Genomic DNA, 22183 nt, shown 5'->3' on the forward strand with positions numbered 1-22183 from the left:
ACAAATGTTTCACTTTTCCTTTCCCCTTTGCAGTGTCAAGAAATTTTGCCAGTGTGGGACACACCTGATGAGTTCTCTGCAGTGGATCTGACTCTAAATAAAATTTAATAAAGCTGTACATGCAGTTGTCAGTAATGCTGGGCTGGACCAAACAAACCAAAAGATTCTCATTCTGGGCAATAGAAGGCAAGTAAAATTCTACAAGGTACATGAAGGAGTGTGATAATTCTGGCTGACATAAAGTTTATGCTGTATGTTTCTGATTTCTTGTCTAATCCCTCAAATATATTTACTTTTCCCAAGACTTGTATTTTCTTTGTGAGGTCTAATTCCATCAGAACAGGGCTGCTTTTCACTACAAGTAGACTCTTGTCTATGTCAGGACAAGCAAAAATATTGCCTTTAGACAAAAATGCAGTCTTGCACCTGTAGTTTTATTTCCAAACCCTGCCTGTGCTGATGCCCACAAAAGCAGGCTGCCTGTTCATGAGCTTTCATCTGCTGTGGGCTGCTGAAGGGGCAGAGGTAGTGCTGGCAGCTCAGGGCTCCGTGGCTATTTGTGAATGACCAGGACAGGCTGGACAGATGGCAGCCAGGGAGCTCACCTCCCTGTGCATTGCTGCCTGTCAGCTAGCAACAAGCTTGCTGGTTATTATCTTGCAAATAAAGTCAGTAATCAATATTTGAAAAGTAAGAAAGATTTCTATTTCTGCCCTAAAGCTGGAGATTTCTTTCCCAAGAAAGGATAGGACGCAAACAGCTGGTTCTGTATAAATGAGTGGATAAAGCAGCAGGTACAAGCAGCTGTCAGCTGGATTGCTCTAAAGCTGACATGCTTTTGTCAAAACAGAGGGCTATTCTGCTAGGGGCTGGTATGTTTGAGTGTGTTTGCACTTCATTGTGTCAGTCCTTTTGTTCCCTCAACTTTGCTTTGGATTACCAAATGTGAGAAATGGTGAATCAATTCCCTATTTTACTATGATCAAACTAATGGAATTAAAGGAAAGTAGGTGGGGAAAAAAGGAATAGACAGGCTGAGACTAGAAAAGATATCATGGTTGTTACTCTTGGAAGTAGTAATTCCTTTAGCCTTAAAGGACAGAGAGTTCTAATCTCCCTCAGTTTGAAAAATAGTATTTGAACCACTGCTCACTTTTCTAAATATTCCACAATGGAGAAGGGGAGTTCACATTTCTCACTTTCTCACCTCCTATGCAAGAGTATGTAAAGCTTGGGGAGGAGGAGATTGACAGCATCACCTTAATAGTGAAATGATCAAAATTTTGGGCTCTATTCATGGATTTTACATGTGTCCAGAGTTTTAGCATATCTTGTATTGTAAATTACAGTGTAATCACAGTACATTGTATTGTACAATATTTTATGTTGGGAGTAAATATTCAACTTCCCACCATTCATAAAAAAAGATTTGATTTTATTTTTATTTATATTTTGAATTTACAATAAGCAACACTGAGAAAATTATGTTCTTCACAATAAAATTCCATGGGAGCTGACAGAAATTTAGAAAATTTCAAAATGAATGCTTCTTGCCATGTCAATTATCAAGATCACATTCATATCTTATACAGCAATTTATGCCATAACTGTGGTCATCACAACATCACAGAAAATTTGGAGAAGAGCATTTTTTATAAGCAGAACTATTATATTCAAGCAGAAAGTACTCATCTCCTGGTTGTTATTAAAAATTAAGTGATGTGATGTCAAAAACTGCTTACTGATCTATAAGAACTAGTAGGATATGGGATCTTCTGTCAGGCTAAAAAAATACAGGAAAACCAACATTCCCTGGATAATCTAGTACATAACCATTACAATATATTTCCTTTGCCTTAATTTCCTGTTGTTATTTTAGTTTTTTATTAGTAATTTTAGAATAGAAGAATGAGTGTCAAAAGTTTTGGAGTTTTTCAGAAGTTTGAAGAGTTCTTCAGTGTTTTAGATTATACAGGATAGTTTTCCCAGCCCTCAAAACCTTTTGGCTATTCTTGATTCTGGTGAACATTACAGATACATATCAATTGACTTCACAGCCTGTAAAAAGGATGTGTTTTACATTAAAGAACAAGCTGGAGTAATGAGAAAAAGGCTAAGCAGGAGAGGAAAAAATTTCTTGGACAGATAACAACATATGGTGCTTTCTACTGGGAAATGCACATAAGAATTCAGAGAATGAGTACTGTATTATGGGGCTTTTAAAATCCAAAAGTAGCACCAATATCTCTCAGAAAACGCATGTTGAACTCAATGTTTTGATAGAGACAGAACAGCAAAATTTAAAACAATGAACAGTGCATGGATAACTTTGAAATAATACTCACCCTGTCCATCAAACACTCCACACAAAGACTTTCTAGAGAAGTTAAAGAAATGCTGCAAAATTATCAAGAGACTAAAGAAAACGTTTGAATGGATTTCTCCTGCTCAAAATCTATTGATGGACACAACCCCAACAATTTAGGGACTACAGATGAAAGCGTAGTATTGAGTCTCCAGCTCCTGCACATTTTGCTCTGGAAGTAGAGCTCATTCTGATGAGTTCCAGCAGCTCAGGGGCTGATCTGACATGGTGCACACTGAAGCAGAGGCAGCTCCACCTCTGTTACTGGCATTAACAGTAGTAGGGGCCTGGGTGCTCCTCTTTCTATCCACCATGGGTTTCCATCTCTCAGTGATATCAAAAGTGACATAAGAGCTTCCACACCAATTCCAAAATTACACCTTTTTTTGAACAGAAGTGAATAACATCTTCAGAAGAAGATATGTCAGATTTAAAAAGTTTATCTCACTGGAAAGCTTATGAAACCTCTTTAAGAGCAATCTTCACAAATGTGTGTAAGGTATTAACTGTCTAGTGTTCTTTTCCTTCCAGTTTATTTGAGGAAAAAGAAGATCTAATGAAGGCAATTTTTCCAGTGAAAACCACAGCTTTCTGAAATATTGTCTCAGTTTCCAAGTGCAAAGGCAGTGTTGTTTCTTAGTAATTGCAATGTTTATATTCAGCATGTGATATAAAATTGTCATTTCAGTGACACAGAGTCTAACTGGAGGCCTGTCACTAGTGGTGTCCCCCAAGCTTCAATACTGGGCCCAGTAGTGTTTGACTTTCCCATCAATGGCTTGGATGAAGGGACTGATGCCTCCTCAGCAAGTTCCCTGGTGACACAAAGCTGGGAGGAATGGTCCAGAGGGCCCTTCAGAGGGATCTTGACAGGCTGGAGAGACAGGCAGAGAGGAAATGTCTGAAATTCAACAAAGGCAAAGGCAGGGTCCTGCACCTGGGGAAGAATAACCCCATGAACCAGCACAGGCTGGGGGCTGACCTGTTGGAAAGCAGCTCTGCAGAGAAGGATCTGACATCCAGGTGGACAACAAGCCACCCATGAGCCAGCAGAGTGCCCTGGGGGCCAAGGAGGCCAATGGTATCCTGGGATGCATTATAGGAAGAGCTTTTCCAGCAGGTCGAGGGAGGTGATCCTGCCCCTCTACTCAGGTGAGGCCACATCTGGAGTGATGTGTCCAGTCCTGGGCTCCCCAGTACAAGAGAGACGTGGAGCTCCTTAAGCAGGTCCAGCAGAGAGCAACAAAGATGATTGAAAAACTCTTAGGAATTTTTATAGGCTGAGGGAGCTGGGCCTGCTAAAGACAACTGAGAGAGGGTCTCATCAATATTAATTACTTAATTATCTGAAGGGAGGGTGTCAAGAGGATGGAGCAAGACTCTTCTCTGTGGTGATGAGCAATAGGACAAAAGCAACAGGGAGAAACTGATGCACAAGGGTGTTCCCCCTGAACATGAGGAGGAACTTTACTGTGCAATTGGCCATGCACTAGGACAGATTGTCTAGAGAGGTTGTGGAGTCTTCCTGACTGGAAATATTCAAGAACCATCTGGATGCAACCCTGGGCAATGTTGTCTAGGATGACCCTGCTTGAGCAGGGAGGTTGGACAAGATGACCCACTGTGGTCCTTCCCAACCCATTCTGTGATTCTTGTGCTCTACTCATTCTCAATTGTAATCACTTAAATACACAAAATATTCCTCCTAAGCAAGAAATGAAGTTACTAAAAATTATTAAAACTAAAAATCCATCTGTGACTTCTAGTTATTGTCACATGAGAGTTTCATTCAATTTTATAAAATAGGAATTTACTTGCAATTCTGTCTTTTATAGAGCTCTCTTTTATAGAGGATATTTATTTTTCATAGAGTGCTGCTTGCTTTATTTTTACTTGGGTAATCTGCCATTCCCTGAAAACTGTAGTGTTTGCAGTTATCTGAGTTCTGCTTTGACTTTAATGCTCTTCCAGGTACAGTAGCTTCACCTTACCTTCTTTGAGGTAGGAGTCATCTCATTGATTGTCTTGAGTAAAAGGAAATGGCTCATGCATCTTTCGTACATTATAACAAATGTCCTTTTGCATTATAATTGAATGGTGATTGTTGTGTTCAATCAATGAGAAAGGTTAAGGGAGCTTCTCTGCCAGCATTTTTAATGGAGAAGTCGATTAAGATTCAGTTTAATCATTCTGGCTGCTTCAGAATTAAAGCAACAAAGACCATCAATGGCACTATAATTACCAGTCTTTCTGTAAGTTTACACTGCCATTTATGCAGCCATAAATTTTGTAATAATGCACAATGTGACCAGGTTAACTTGCTTTGTTTGTAATGCAAAATATTTCCCTTAATTGCATTGTGGATAAGAAATAGTTGTGATGAAGTATATATAATGCAGACTAATAGGATAGAGAAAAAAGAAAAACTAAAATCAGCCACTCTGTGGAGTCTGACTGAGGTGAATCAGCCTGATAGCTTGTGTTAAATAGTTTAAAGTCATGGCCTTAACCTTGGGACACTAGAGACATATTTTACTTCATTGAACATGGAGACTAGCATCACTCCCAGGTGAGTAAAAAGGGTCAAATATATTATTCTAATCCCTGTTCCAAACAGAGAAAAGGTCATTATACACTACCTACTGCATGCTGCCAAAGAGTGAAAAATTCACACTGGGGACATGGGTGCAAATCTATTTTAGACATGGCCTTTAAAATGTTACTGAAATGAATGATTATGTGGTTTTGAACAAGGAAAAAAAAATCTTGAAATTGATCTCGTTTATTAATTAGTTTGAGCTTATAAAGGTCTTACTATAAATAGCTGGAAGACCAGAAGAAATTGCTCATTTCAAAAGAGAGTGAGGCCATAAAAAAATTGTTTTCTTGTAAAATTAATACCTATAGGTATGGTTATCCATTTAATAAATGATTCAGAATATAAGATGACAGGATATCTTGATTTTTCCAGCTCTTCCAGTAAATTAAAGTTACAGGACACACTATACTTTTGCTACTTTTCTTTCTTCTTTTTTTTCTCCTTTTCTCCATAGGAATTTCATTCAAAAGGCATTGAGGTCTTTTTCTTCTCCACAGAGAGGGACAAGCTTTGACCAAACTTTTCACTAACTCAGAAGCTTGCTTTCTCCATGCACAAACACACTTTCCAGAGCTCACGGAATCATAGAATGGTTTGGGTTGGAAGGGACCTTAAAGATCATCTAGATCCAATTATCTGCTCTTGGCAGGACAACTTCCACTAGACCAGGTTACTGAAAGACTCATCCAACCTGGTCTTGATGGGCCCATATATAATAGAGAAAAACAAATGTTTCTCCTATGTGTATAGGTATGTAGAAGCTTTTTTTTCCCTCCTGCAAACTCATATTTTATTGAAAGCTCTACTTCCAGAATGAGCTAATTAAATTTTTATTTCATATTATCTAGCAAAGCTATTTGTAAAGTTGCAAGAAGACTAGAAACAGTTAAATTAGTTCCATATCGGAATCACCTGGATTTAGCCTCAAATATCAGTTTTAGAGAAATGAATAATGGCTCATCTAAAAGGAAAAATTCATTCATGGTGGTTCAAAAAAATACTGTTGTAATTTCTTCCTAGCCACGTTTATAACTCTTTATTTCTGTTAATAGCATATTTTATACCTTGTACATTGTAACTAAAGATGAATTGTATTGTGCCCATAGCTTGAAGGTTGCTCTTGTCCTGCAAGAGCTTTTTCTTCCTTTTCAGCACAGATCATAAACTAGATAGAGAGGATCATCTGACTAACAGCAGTTACTGAATTTTAATTAAAACAAGTTAAAATATCATATCACACAAAAATTATTCTGTGCACAACTCCTGAGCTTGCTATTTCCTGCATAATTTAGTCTTCTTGGAAAGCTGGGCTTGAAGGTGTAATCAAAGATATTGATATACACAAATCTGGACCTCCTTCTGGTTGAAAAACTTAATGTACACATGGAAGTAAGGTACTGTTCTTTAATGTATTTCTGTATCAAGCCAGCTCTTTCTGTTGCAGGAAATTGTGAAAACAACTAAAGAAGACAATTTAAAAATCTAATTCCTTAAATCTGTCTCCAAAGAGCTAAAGACAAACACGTAAATCAGCTGTTTATGAAACATTCATGTTTGAATTTAAAAGGCATATCAGTATACAGTGAGCATCACTGATACTAAGTCAGAAGCTTAATCCTCTAAAGAAAACAAAACTCACACAGTGCGTAGGCAGCCTGGCATAGTTCCTCCAGATTTCATACATGCGAATTAGGGTGCGGAGGCTATATTTAATTTAAAAATAAGATTGACTAATCTATTTGAGTGCTTACTGCCTTGTAAGCAGAGAAAAGAGTTGCGTGCCAGAATGGAAATCATATGGGCCGGGAATTCCCCTTCTGTTGACCACAGAAGGTATAGGCATAATCCATCAAGAACAGAATGCATGCCATACTTTGTTCATTAGCATTTAAAGAGGCTGTTTGGCATCAGACAACAAATACAATTCTTGCAAGAACTTGGCAGCGGACTGTTTGTCAGTTAATGACAATCCACAGCTTTTTCAAGGAAATACTAAATGTTCCCAGGGTTATTTCTGAATTCTTTTCAACATTAAGCTTGAAGTGGGGCTAACACATTTGTATAGAAGTGACCAACTTCCAAGAGAAAACATCAATTCTGAACCTGAAATTGAAACAGATTTGTTGGCAACACATCAACAAATTGTGATGGAATTACAGGATGTGTGATATCACATATCTTATCTTTACATTTGTGTATTTCCTAAAATATACCAGTGTGTTTGGCATTTCCTTAGGCTACAGTCTTGAAAATTATGCATGTGAATTAGGACTTGGATATCAATACAGAGGGTGTGATAAAATACAATGAGAAAAAAATCTATATTAAAAAAAAAAAGCCCCAAAGCTTTTTTAGCATTAAGTTATCAGTGGGGGTGAGGGGGATGTTTTTAATTGCTCTATCTTTTCTCTCTTTCTATCTTTTTTTTGGTCATAGTTTGGAACAAATTACCCAGCCCAAATGTAGATCTGATACACAACTGTGATGCTACAGGTTACATTGTCTTGTAAGTGCTGCAGATTTTTTCTGTCTTTCTGTTGTAAAGGCTGAAACTATTTGTTATCTCAGGAGGAAGACTTTTGTCTTTAACATTCCATACAAGAAAGCTGCAAGTTACTGCTACCTTTGCTTTCCTTCTCCTTTAGATATCCACTCAGAGAATATTCTCAATTAACGCACTGTATTAAGGAATGAAGTAATCTAGAATCTGACAGAGTCAATCTTATTCAAGAATTCTTGGATTTCAAGCTTCATGGCTAATGTTGCATATAGATTTTAAACTGAAAATGTACCACTCAGTCTTGAAGAGACCTCTGATGGAAACCTTCCAGGGAGGCTATCAATAAATTACGTTTACATGCACTTGAAAATACTTTTGCATTGAAGAAGTCCTGGAAAAAAAAGTCTGAGGGTAAATGAGTTTGCATCAGTAAACTTTTCTTTCACAGGTTTCATTTACCATGAAAATGAGTTAAAAAGTGCACAAGTGGATCCTATATCCCAAGAACTTAATTGTTGAAGAGGGGTGATAGCAGATGATTCCTGAATTAAATTACTCTATGATTTTCTATAATGTAAATGTGGGTTACTTACAGTTCAGGAAGCATGTTAACAGTGAGAAAAGAAAATATGATAACCAGAGATACTATATAACCTTGTAGCTGATCAGTTTCATGCAGAGAACAGCAGAAAAGTCAAAGTAGTATTTTTACATGCTGGAAGTTGGAATACAACTAAGGATCATTATGATAAACACCAACATTCAGATTACTGGCATACCATAAACTACTCTCCTGGTTTTTGCTGATGGTGTTAACTAATTATGTTAGCCACATTTAGTTAACCCATGCTATAATCAGACTTTAATCTGCTATAAGAGAGGTATCCTATAGCCAGCCTCATTGCAAGGGCTGTAGGACAGGATGATCCAACTGAGAAGTCAGAATCCCCATTAGCTCACAAGATTACACAACTGTGCTACTGCTTGCATGAAATACCATATCAGTGCAGCAACAAAAGAGAAACAAAGTCATACTTGGGAAACTAGGAAGTATGGGTCACTCTGCTGGTGCCTGGAGCTTAGATGGTGGATTTGTTTCTGGTTCTGCTACAGATTTCCTGTGCTCTCTTGGTAAACTAGGAGTTTTCTCATTATCTTGCAGAAATAACAGGTCTTCCCTTCTTCACACACATATGGAGGATAAGGACGCTAAAGACTGAGAGACATATAGAATTTATGATTCTGCAGAGCAGAATTTATATTCATGAAATAGGGAGAAAAATAAATCATTATGCATAAATCAGAACCAAGCAAAAAATATTAGAAATAAAGCAAATGAATCTATACACTCAGAATGTGTGGAATTCAGCCAGCTAAACCTTAAATCTCTGACCATGTCCTAACCTTTCTTTATAATGAATGGAGAACTATAGCTACCTCTAGAGCACAGTTCATCTAACCCAGCACAGTCTCCTTTGGAATAAGATGTTCTGCTCTGTTGCTCTCCACTGACTCTAAAGAGCCTACAATCATTAGCTCACCTCTAGACATCCACACTTAGATGGATCCAGTCCTCAGACTGTAATAGAACATGGAGCACTCTCCACATGCAAGAGCTGCTTTTCAGCAGCATTTGTTACTACAATGTGTTTTGTAAGTCAGATTGGTGAGCAGTGTGACACTGGATAAGGCCTCAGTCTTGAGAAGCCTTTTAGGCTCTTGGATGTGCAGTGTGGAATTTGAGGATCAAAACAGAAAGGTCTGGAAGAAGTATAAATCCTTCATATGTTGGATGCCAGAAAAAGTAACACTGTTAATTTATATTGTTTTGGAATTAATAAAGCTCTGTGTTTTTGTATACATCCTTTTTGGCTCCTGCAATTTACAATAAAATCATTATTTCATGTTAATATGAGTCTGATCCTGCACACGTCAAGGTATGAAAGAGTAGGAGAATATTATGCAGAATGATTGGCAATCATAGGCTGAGGTAGACTGATCATCCAATTAAATCATAGAATATTAAAAAGGTCAAAGTAATATAGACCTAGCCTAATTAATAGACAATGAAATAAAATTCTGATTCTCACTTTTCAGTATAGTCCAGTCCTGAAAACAAAGTACCTACTTTATTTATGGAAGTAGCTCCTTTGACATCAGGGTACTTCATAAAGTCATATGGCTCCTTGTGTGTGGATTATCTTGCATGATCAGTGTCTAAGACTTTTGTTCTCCTATATTGTTCAGGTAGCTCTACTAGAATACTTAATTTTTTTTCATTCCTTATCTGCATTTTATAGAGAAGCTCATATAATCCTTTTTGTCTTCATGAACAGTAGATAAAGATTCAACCCTTTAAAACTTCATTAATATGTTGTCCTAATGATATCAAAGGTATAGTATAATTCAAACGTCAGTTTTGTGTCTGTCTTCCGTGGTGTATGTGGATTTCTATTAATATTTAATTTGGTTCATTACCTTATTTATTGTGTGTTGGTTAAAGGAATACGAAGATGGAGGTGCTGTGTTAACATAAAAGTCTCCTCACACTGAAGCAGGAACCAAATATGATGCATGCACAATAATGTTGGGACTTTGTTTATAATAAACATTTTAAATGACTGACTTTTTCTCTACTAATACTCTAAGTAGGATGATCTATGAGATTTCTAATTTATTCTTGTTTAAAATTTAACCATGCTTTTTTAAAGCATATCAATTTTGTTAATACCATGTAATTAAAACATGTCAGTGCACAGCAAGTTTTAGTCTAAATTAATGACTATGAGAATTATTTTAATTAAATAACCAATTATAGAAAAATCGCAAGCATGAGAGCTGACATTTAAATGAATTTCATTTAAATTGCTTCTTAACATTGTCCCATCTAGGACACTAATGCAAAATGAACTATTGTATCAACATAGATTATCACTATTTTTGTATGCACATAATGTATTCATATTCAATCACTGGAACAGAGCTGAATATTTTGTATTGATCTGAAATGTCTATGAACAAAATACGACAGAATAAGCTGAAGTAGAAACAAAAATCCCCTGAATTACTGTGACAAAGTACAGCTGTGTTTCTCATTTGCACAAATATATTTTCATATTTCAGTTCTTTGTTCACTTATACAGTCTGTTTTCCATTTAATGCAGGGTGAACTTCTAAAATTGCTGAGTTTTCAAGTGACTTTAAATTCTGTCTCTCTTGTAAATACACATGAAAAATCATGATGGGCTGGATTTTCAGTTTTCATTTTGGATTTCATTTTGGATCTTTTAAAAAGATCTGTGTAAAAACGTTTGTTGGAATATGTCTTGCTCACTTTTAACTGAAAAGGATAGCCTACATAGTTAACTAAATGACTCTTCTGCACTGCACAAATTGTTACTGCATTTGTCTAACAATCACATTCAATTTAATCACATGTATGCTGCAAACTGTGCCAGGAAATTCCTGAAGCTATATTTAAAAGTGAGTAACAGTATAATACATTGCAAAATTATTTTTCTCTACTGTAGCTTTAAAGATGTCACAGGAAAAGGGGGAAAAGAATCCTGCATTTTTGTTCATTGATTAACCAGTAATGTTATGTATAAATAATGTATCTGACAGTATGGCAGACCACTTGGGACATTGTGCCATTTACTACAAAATAGGATGCAACATGCAACTGAGCAGCAAGAACAAATTAAACATCTTTCCTCAGTAACTTCAGCATTTTTATTAGGTGGTAAACATTACAGTGGGAAGAAAAGCAGATGTAGATATTTCAACAATAGTAACCTTAATTTGAGTAAAGACACAAAATAATATTTATACGTTCCAAAAATGCTTAACCTTTGTAAGAGATGTGTTGTCCTGATCTCTTAAAGTTTTGTGAAAATACTATGGAAACCAGTTGATACAACCATGGTATAAAACCAGAATTATGTTCCAGGATATTGCAGCTGAATTCAGTGAAGTATTATAAATAATTTTCTCTTGTAACACAGAGATATCACTGCAGTATACTGAAGAATTTGCAAATTATCTTTCTAAAACTACTGCCCTTGTGATGTGCTGGTATTCTAATTCTAAGTCAAATTAAATTAATATATTAGAACTTTTTATTGTTATTATTTTTTTTTGTAAAGGAAGAAAAAAATTTATTTTGTCTGGCAAAAGTTGACTTTATAATCAGGTATTTATCTCCATGTTCTTACATGATCATTTTTTCATTATTTTTCCCAAAAAAAGTATCAAGAAACAAAAAAAAACAACTAGCAATAAAAACTTTATCAAAATAAAAACATTGAACAGCAATTTTACATAGTTATCACTAAAAACAATGGTATTTGTACTCTTAAATTATTTCAGAGGAGTTAGGTAAAATAAATCTTAATAAAAAACACTGAGATGTCAGCCCAGCTCCCTTTGCTCACTGTGGAATTTCCAATCACTGCATAAAATATTGTTAAATGGAACAAGTGAGTATTATTCAACTTGAATTTGTAACTATTATCACTAAATCATGTGATCACTAAATACACAATTTAGACTCTCATCTCATTGTCCTTTTCACATACTGCAAGAGCTGCAGCTGTTTATTTCACATCTACAGAATAATTAATCTAATACTCCCTCATACTTAAATAGTTAAAATGGTTAATGTTTATACCTGAGGTAATTCCCATTGCACAGTTAAGAGGATTATCCACTTGATTAAAAATAAATCTTTTCACCCCTGCACTTAAATCTTTACCTCCCTGGGGAAGATGACCATAATTTTTCTCTTGCTGTACCTCATTCTACAAGTGATGAGCCCATTTTGCATGGCCAGTATTGCATATAACATTGGGCTTTAAAAAGGACAGTAATTCAATCAGGTTTTCTTTCCCCAGGTTAATCTGTGAGCAAATTTCTGTTACTTGGTTGTTGGCAAAACCTGAAATTCATCATCTATTTCCCAAAGTTGCAGCTTATGAGATGCTGAATTTGTTTTTATCCCAGAACATGAAATAAGCTCAGCTGGAATGGTAGTAACTGGAGATGTAGCATGGAAAATAGTTGCTGACAGACTAACATCCAATCAAAGGTATGGAGAAATAGGGAATGAGAAAGACAAAAAGGCAGGGACTGAAGAGACAAAGGGCAAAGTTTATCAGGCTGATTTCAGCATCCAAAGGGGATTGGCACCTGAACTGGAATTCACAAAAACTGTCATTGAAGAGCCATGCTAAATGCCTCTGTGAATCCTTACCCCAAAGCTGCACAATTACCTAAGCAAGTTGAGAAAGTCATTTGTGTGCAAGCAAGCTTCTAATTGTGACTCAGCACTTAGAAGCTTGTAGTAGTCTGGCCCAGTAAATTTTCAAATTATTTGTTGTACCTGGCTGCATATACTTATTTTTAATATTCTGTTGGGTTGTAAATACTAGACCATGTCAAATGGACACATGCTTAAGGTGACTCAAAGGAAAAGCAGCTTCATTCTCGACTGATAGGCTGTCTGTGAGTCATATATGTCTGCTTCAGAAACAATTGTATGCTTTGACTTTGATTTGTAACTCTTTTCTTTTTTTTATTACCAGACCCAACAGCTCTGGAGGAGTAAGCTGGATGCTAGTCAATCTCATATGTCATCAGCAAAGCTATTCTATCTCCAAGTTTCCCTCTGGAATGCCAAATGCCTCCCTTATTTGTACTTTCACAAACCTGCTGGAGACAAGGTGTCTACTCAATTGTAACTATTTGGCCTGAGAAAGCTTTATTGTTGACAGTGATTTTCAGATCCCAGTACAAGGTTTTCACTGTTGGCACTTAAAAAGAAAAACATTTTTATGCCTGGTTGGAATAAAACTTATGCAAATTCAGAGACAGAGCAAACAGAGAATTCTACAATGCATTTTTGCAATACTTAATTTCAGAACTAGTTTCCTCCTTATCAACAGAAGTAGCTCTATAAATCAGTCCAGGATGATCATTGGCCACATGATGATTTGTAAATCTTTGAGGAAGGCTCTGCAGAGGGATCTGGACAAGCTGGATCAATGGGCCCAGCCCAACTATATGACATCACAACATCCCCATGCAGTGCTACCATCTTGGGGCAGAGTGATGGGAGAGCTGCCCAGTAGAAAACAACCTGGGGGTGTTGGTGGACAGTGGCTGAACATGAGCCAGTCTGTGCCCAGGTGGGCAAGAAGGCCACTGGAATCCTGGCCTGTATCAGCAATGGTGTGGCCAGCAGGATCAGAGCAGTGATTGTCCCCCTGTACTTGGCACTGGTGAGGCCACACCTCAAATCCTGTGTCAGTTTTGGGCCACTCACTGCAAGAAGGAGGGGCAGAAATGTGTCCAGAGAAGGTCAACAAAACTGGTGAAGGGTCTGGAGCACCAATCCAATGAGTAATGGCTGAGTGACCTGGGGTTGTTTAGCCTGGAGAAAAGGAGGCTTAGGAGTTACTTTATCACTCTCTACGACTGCCTGAAAGGAAGTCAGGAGTTGGTCTCTACTCCCAAGCAAGCAGCTACAGGACAAGAGGAAAGTATCTGTACTTGCATCCGTGGAGGTTCAGACTGGACATCAGGAGAAATGTATTCACAGAAAGGGTTATTAAACATTGTAATGGACTGCATAGGGAAATGGTGGTCACCATCCCTGAAGCATTCAAGAAAGGACTGGACATGGCACTTAGTGCCATGGCCTATTTGAAAATGTGGTGGTCAGCTAAAAGTTGGACTTAATGACCTCAGCTTTTCCAACACAAATGATTCTTCAGTTCTGTGATTTGTAATAGTCTTAAGCAAATTATCTGAAGAGTCTGGTAAACTTCCTAAAGAGTCTGAAGAAAGATAAGGGAATGTGCTGCTGTATTTGCATCAAGGAAATTGTCTTTGCCCACTGAAAGAACACATCAAGGTATAGCAACAGATGAGAAAACATTCATAATATTCCATTTCAGTAGACAATTTAACAAATCAGGGCAGATTTTCTTTTGAATAAAGATTACTTTCTCAGTTTTCTTGCCTAGCTCTGCCAGAAGTCCACACATGCAGTGGTGGATGCTATGTAAAAGTTTGAGACAGAACACCAGCAGCACTAACATCTGCATGGCATTCTTCTACCTAACAGTTTAAACCACATTGAACAGAATTTCTTGTATATATGCAATTTTGCATAAGTGCTATGGGGTGCAATCTTGACAACCTTGAAAAGTTCTAAAGGATGTCCCAACTAAACAGTGAGCACCAGTGTTCAGATTCATTTTACATGGAATGAAAAGTGATATGGACAGTTTTACAGCAGTATTTGAACTGTATTTGAGTTTGTGAGGGGAAGGAAAATCATGCCATCTCCTGGTTTATATGTTATTCAGTCAGTTACCTATGTGCTCACTACTAATACACTCACATCTCAACTGTTGTAACTTTTTAGTGTCTAGACTACTCCAAACACAGATTTTCAGTCAATTATTTGGGGTGTAATTTCTAAATGGTCTGCAGAATAGATTGTAGTAAGGATACCCAAAACTAATACAGAGAACTGAAGTAATAGTGGAAATACAAAAGATCCTTATGAAGTTGTCCCTTAGAAAAGGACACTGTGTTTCACAATTGAATTTGTCTACCTTCAAATTGCTGCTACTGGATATTTTTTCTCTCTCTTCTCCTTCCTTTTCTGCTGTATTAAGAATCTTTTCTACTTGCAAAACATTCTCTCATAACAAGATAAATGTTCATTACAGCCATGTTGAGTATTTCTCTTCTAGGGAAATGAAAAAACTTGAGCTCCTTAAGTTTCCCACTCTTCAACTTAATCCCTTTTGTAGCTCCTTTCAGAATTTCTCTCAGATTTCTCTTGCAACTGTCAAGTGTGACAGAAAAACTGGGCACAGTATCCCTCTATTACATTACTTCAAGTGTAGCTAAAAGATTCACACTTGCTTCTCAGCACCCTACTTCTGAAATGTTTCAGGATTTCATGCTCAGATGAACCTCAAGACATCCTCTATGCCTCAGCTGGAAGCTTCTGCCTCCTGCTCCTGAAACACAGCTGCTTATCATGCACATGATCCTGTTTTGTATACAGAGTAAAATAAGGCTGCCAATTACTGTCTTCTGGCCCAGGCACAGCAATACATCAGCTGTTCCAAGATTGTCATGAAAATTATATGAGAACCCTCCAGATCAGCTCTCAAATTATCACAATGGAAGACAACAATTCACAGAGCCATAGAATAACTCAAGCTGGAAGAGACCCATAAGGATCATCAAGACCAATTCCCTGCTCTAACCTCTAATACTTTTTCAATCACAGGGCACAATTTGTTTTCATTTAAGTGTGACCTTTCTGCTCTGTTTCTAGATGGAATAAGTTTGCATAGTTGCTCTGTATGAAATTATTATATACTAAAAAACTTTAGGGGAGAGCTTATGTTATTGCTGTCACTGGTATAGCCTATAGGAAAAGCATATGGTAGTAGTTTGAGGTTATCTAAATGTAGAAGAAAATATACTCTTTTTATTGCCCCCATCTCAGTTAATGTAAATTATTATCTCTTTATTCATTACTCTTTTATTACTTCATCTTATTTTTGTTGCAAGAAATAAGAATCCTGCCAAGAAGAGTTTAAATAGAGGGACAGACTCTTATCTACACAGTTATTCACCCTAAACAAGAGCATTTGCCTAGCAACTTGAACGTGTATTTTGGTCTTAAATTAAGACCTTGATAGGAAATAGAAAATGAAGATATTTCATGAATACTGCATGTTAAAAAAGCAATCCCTTAGCCAAAATTCATTCTATATGACTTGATACCAAATACATAGACAAAGAGAAATAAGTAGTCACCTCCACATAGCAATTCTAACTTAAGATAAGCTGAACTGTTTTATTTGCAGAAGCAGAAGAGGAAATTCTTCTGCTGCTTGAGCTGAAAAATTAATGGCAGTTGGCAAAAAATAAGTGACAATGGAAGCAAGAAGGTAACAGAAAGCATTAAGAAGAAAGCGAGGTCATTATGCTTTCCACATTTGGAAACCATTGGAGCAGGCAATTACAGAGATAGCAAAGGGATTTCAACTTCCAGTCTTTTGTCAAACTAAAAAGTAGGATTTGAACAGAAAATGAGCACGTGAGAAGTTAGTCATATTTTAAATGTAAGTCCATCTGCTGGCAAGTCCAAAGTCAGCCCAAAGAAAATCATGCTTTTGAATCATCACAATAATGGTGGATCACCTTACTTAGTAACAAAAATAAATTAAGCAAAAGATTTGTTGGAATCAAGTGCCAAAAACCAAGATTAAAGATTCATAACCTCAGATAGTAGGAGATTCAGCAGATGCATTGGGAAAGAGCATTCATGTCTGCTTGCTGTGCACAGCTTCTTAGCACTGCATTGATTGTTCCAGTCTACTGTCATAATTGAAATAGTAAGATTCTATAATAATATAAATCTTCATAATATATAATTCTAAAATTAAAATTATTTAAAAGCAAACGGAAATATTTTGGAGTTTGATAAAATTATGTGCAGTTATGCTCCTGCGAGGAGCAGGGAGTTGGATTCAGTGATACTTATTGGTCTCTTTCAGCCTGAGATATTCCATGATCCTATTATTCTATTAATTGTGGTTGAACTTACGATGACTGTCTTTTTCCATTTAGACTACTGGTAGCCTGGAGTTAGGTATGAGAGCTATACAGGATGAGACTTACATGCTTAGTCTTCTAAAGTTTTCCCAGGTTGTTGCTAAAGTCCTTTTGCATGTACTGTTTTTAATGTTTGTGGACCACTTAAAAGAAATTTTATTAATAATCCTACGATAATCCTGTATTATTAAGGTAATGAAGTCCATGGAAACAATAAATAAAGTGCCCACAATTCCACAAGAAGTTATTATCTTCCCTTAGCAATGATTTTTGGCATTCAAGATGCTTTCTAAGGATGCAGAAAAATAGGGCAGGCTTGCAGCTCTTCTCATTGTTAATAAACTATTCCACAAATAAACATTTGCTCAGTTTCCTTCTTAAGAAAATTACCTTTACTGCTTGCATAGATTTTCCAATATATAGGTCAATCTGTCCTAACCTTTTCTGAAGGAAAATGAGAAATGTTCCCTATGAACAATGTAAGACATATGTAATGGCACTGTTTGCAAACACCAAAGAACAGCAGACTCAAGAACTGCAATATAAAGCTATCAATTAATTTTGTTGTAACTGTATGCACCTGTGAACAACTGCTTAATTAAAGAGGCAAACAGAAATCTCTCACAATAATGTTTCAAATTACTTACATTTATGTGACTCAATTAGTTGGAGTGGATAAATACAATTGGAAAGCTGCCATGTGAACTTCTGGAAATAAAGAAAAGATAGAACTGAAGAGATACAAAACCAAATGGGAGGATTCAGGCAGATAAATACAGATAATTCTCAGAGGTTCATAGGACTATACAAACAGAGAAGATAAAAGAAATATATTCTGTGCAAATATATATAAAAACCTCATTTATTGTCACAGAGATCTGTGTTCACAGATGGGAATATTGAGGGGATTGTTTGCTTTGGTCAGAATATGCAGAGGGCTCAGATTTGCTTTAATTTTGCTGTCAGATGTATTCATCCTATTTCCTTTCCCCTTAGGGAGTGGGAGAGGTATGCTGCTATTTTAGACATAGTAGAGTGTCTTGCCTACCTTCTAAATATTCCTTCAAAAAGGCACAGGCCTTCCACAATCTCTGGCCTATCTGATTGCCTAAATGTCTCAGATACCTTGCAGATGTTTGCATCAGGAATGCATTTCTGAAACAATATCCTACAGGCTCCCTTTTTCTACACTGTGGTTCCCATTACAAAGCAGTTCCAAAGCCAGTGAACCAGGTTTGGGGGAGTCTAAACTGGAGAATGCTTTCCATGTGAGCACACTCAGTTCACTCTCTCAGACCAAACTACAAATAGTCCAAAATGAAAAAATGTGAGGTGGAAGTGGTGTGGACATGGAGTCTTGAGCACTGCAAGAGTTCTCCTCTTGGATTTCACAAGCTCCTGGTGTAGACATAGCCTAAGGCATTTAAAATTACACCAGACACATTAGGCAGTTGAATTCATTCTTCATTTTCATCTGCCTGCTTCAGAATAGGATTTAACCCCATATACATAAAAGCTCATTGCTGAAAATGCCTTTTCCTCACCTCCATATGCAGTTCAGTATTACTCAGTAGCATTTCAGGAAAGCCTACTGCTGACAGACACTGTCTGCAATGGGACGTTTTATTAACACTGAATGATTGACACTGGGGGACAGTTAAACAAATTGGGCTTTCCCTTCCTGAGAAGACTTATTTAGAAATGGTAGAAAGGATAAGAGGCAGGATGGATTATACTTTAAAGTTCTCTCAGGTGTAGGGTCTTAAATCTGTTTTAAATATTGCTTGTTAACTCTCTTCTAAACACAACCCCATCTACTTTTTTAAAATAATTTTTTTATTATCTGTCTTACCTTACCTTACATTCCCAGGCATTCTGTTCCTTAAAGAGTGGCCAAGTACACCTGACTTGGTATTTGGGTCAGTGATTTGTACACATAATTGTCACTGAGCAGTGCAATATTCTTCAAACCGGGGAGGAGAGCTGGCAGAAGAGGGAGCAAGACCTACTGAAAGCCAGGAGGCAAGATGATAATTTTCTGTGGAAAAAGAAAATCATTATGCCATCTTAGACTTATACTCAACAAAGGCATCATTTTTTTGGGTCTTTTTGTGGGTCACACTGGAATACTTCCTAGCATAGTGGTTTAAAACATATAGGCTTTCAATATTCAAATGCATACAAAAGTTGCTCTCTTAATAATTTTGAAATTCACACTTAATTGAGTTTAATTAAGACACAATAGTCATGGGTTTTAAAATAATATCTGTCCATTTGAGGCAGAAGGCCAATATATTTTCAATGTTCCATGACACCATTTTCACTATGCGAGTTTATTAAAATTACTATATGCTTAGTTTTCTTTATTTCTTTCCTTCTTTACTTTTGATTTCCCTCACCTTTTCTATTTATCATTTTTTGTAACTGAAGCTTGAAAATCTTAATTTTCCTCATAATAATTGCTTAGGTTTTTACTTTAATTCTGTATTTTCCATTTAGATCAAGGTCATAAGATATGTATAGCTGACCCTACTGTCATTTCCCTTTGCCAAAAAAATCAAATCATGCAGGTAAAGGCAAAGGACCTGAATAGATTTGTTAACCAGGCAAATCTACCTGTGACCTATGGAACAAAACTCCTCACACTTCTAATTGAAGTCAACTACCCAGCTGACAGGCAAATATGCTTTTGAGGCCTCTTTTGCTGCTGTGATGATAACATCTTGAGGTTGTTCCCAGATGGAGGGGAGGGATGTAAAACTGAGAGTCAGAGAGTGTGACAGTCGCTCATCTATCTTGGAAATACTGAGAAACTTGGAAATGTGAATTAAATTAGGCTGTGCTTTCATGAACATTTTAATTTAACTTAAGTAAAAAATGCAGCTAAAGAAGATGATCTCTCCAACCTCTCCTCTCTATCTCTCTGTTCCCACCTTTTCCCATGTGCCAGCGCGTGAGATCTGATGGCTACCTTGTTAGAGAGATCTGGGAATTCATCCAACACCCAGCTTCCCAAGTACTAAGACTTTTGAGTTGGACCAGTTCCTTTTGCATAAATGCTAATGGTAGGCGTGGGAGTGGAATATGTGGGCAGAGGAAGAACGGGGTGGGGGGGAATTAGCACTTTCAGTAGTAGTTTGGGTTTAAGTCATCTCAAAGCCATTGTAAGCCACAGTCTGATTTGCCCACAGGGCTCTGAGTGCAGCCCTGAGCCAACAGGACTGAAAGCCAGCACTGCTCTTCACAGACAGCAAATATGTAGTCCTAGGATAACATGGAGGAAAGCTTCCACTTTTAGCACTTGCTGCAGTTATTTTAAGACTAGTCAAACTGATGTAAACTACATTGCAAGCTCAAAGATTAAGTGTGATAGCAAAAGGAGCTTTTTAAAACAAGTGAGAACAACTATTTCAAATTATTAAAATTAGAAAAATCCTATGCTTTAAAAAATTTTAATCTTTCTTTTTATGTTTGTGTGTGTCTGTGTCTATGTCTGTGTCTGTGTTTTGGGGGGCAAAGAACTCAGGTGTCATAGTTATTAAATAAACCAAAAGTTGCTTTTGTTGAAACATATTTTGATCATTACTAATCTAATCAAATTACACTTGTTTAAAAAGAGAATGTAGGGATAAAGGAAAATAATTTTGTCAAAAGTAATATACTTGAATATAGTTTTCTATCTACTTTTGAGTGATAGATAATTGTTGTTTTTTCTTCTCCATGCTAGATATCTATGTGCTACACATCAGTAACAAACCAAGCAAAGGTCCCTTGTCAAAAACCTTGGCATTTTGAAAGTTCCTCTCTGCTTTCCAGCACAGCAAATAATATCTTCAGTTATCTCCTCCTGTTCAATGCCACTGTGAAGACAGAATTTGCATGCTATTTATTATTATTATGCAGTTATTTGCTAATCAGTATCCAAAGTGGTGAGAGGCATGACAAAGCTACACAGTCTTGGCACAATAACCCACCAGAGTCCCATTACATACCACTGAACAGAGTGCAGAGTGCAGAGCTGAACATGTTGAATCTGTAGGAATCTGACCCTCTGTGATGTCTGCTGTGCACTCCAGAGTGAAGGCTGAGGACCAGAATGATACTGCATTACATTCTTTTTTTTTCTTCCAATATGTTCTCAGCCTACTTTCAGTGGCTGGACAGCTGTAGGAACACTGATGAGTCCTTCCTTCCTTCCTTCCTTCCTTCCTTCCTTCCTTCCTTCCTTCCTTCCTTCCTTCCTTCCTTCCTTCCTTCCTTCCTCCCTCCCTCCCTCCCTCCCTCCCTCCCTGCCTCCCTCCTTCAAGCTCCTGTTATTAGATGCTTCTGGGCTGCAATTCACTTCATTTTGAAGCAGAAGTCTACAATAGGTCATGTGAGTGGGACACTAGCAAAATGTATTTCTCTGCATTGATTTTAAAGGATGATTAATAAAGTAGGCAATTACAGCACGGGGATCTAAATCTGGACAGCAGGAATCCTATCACTGACTACAGAATTTGTTCTTAACTATCATCTTCACCATGTTAATCTCTAATAAAACAAAAGTTAATAGGCAAATCTTTAAAGACTATGTTTGACTTCAAGCTTGTGTAGGCTTACCCATGGCATTCAAATCTGCCACAAATTAATTAGAGTTTTTGAAAAAAACATTTCCCATATTCACACTATTCTTAACTTGACAACATCTGCCAATTCTTCTGCCCAAAGTTTACTCCAAATGACATGATCACAGTAGAGGTGTATGTAGAAGTAGTAAATGGATAAAAAATACATAGAAAACTCTCAGTTTTCTAGAAAGACTTCTGTTAGTTTTCCCCTCAAGTGCTAAGAAAAAGTGTAATTTGAATAGATTTGGCAAGGAAAAAAATCTTACTTAAACCAGTTCAACTGCTATGCCAGTTTCTTCACAGGGATATATTGATTCCTCCTTGCAAAATATTGCTTCAATCTAAGTTCTGAAATTCAAAATCAGTTTTGAATGGCAAAATATTGTTTGTTCAATGTTCTGATTTCAGAATGCTTTTGTGCTACAAAGGCATTTCACCATTATTCTCCCTGGTTTCTTTAT

The 22183-nt window shown here is 36.9% G+C and overlaps 1 long non-coding RNA gene across 1 annotated transcript in view; it reads right to left on the reverse strand.

Moving 5' to 3' along the window:
* LOC144248888 (uncharacterized) overlaps positions 1-21162 on the reverse strand; it is a 139356-nt gene extending 118194 nt beyond the window's left edge. Inside the window, exons 1-2 of the long non-coding RNA XR_013342062.1 lie at positions 21105-21162; positions 17760-17820 (exon numbers count right to left, since the gene is read on the reverse strand). This is a non-coding gene — a long non-coding RNA (uncharacterized LOC144248888). The remainder of the gene's footprint in view (positions 1-17759; positions 17821-21104) is intronic.
* Positions 21163-22183: the final 1021 nt, after the last annotated feature.

The sequence above is a fragment of the Lonchura striata genome, chromosome 2 (assembly GCF_046129695.1).
Source record: "Lonchura striata isolate bLonStr1 chromosome 2, bLonStr1.mat, whole genome shotgun sequence".
Classification (NCBI taxonomy): Eukaryota; Metazoa; Chordata; class Aves; order Passeriformes; family Estrildidae; genus Lonchura; species Lonchura striata.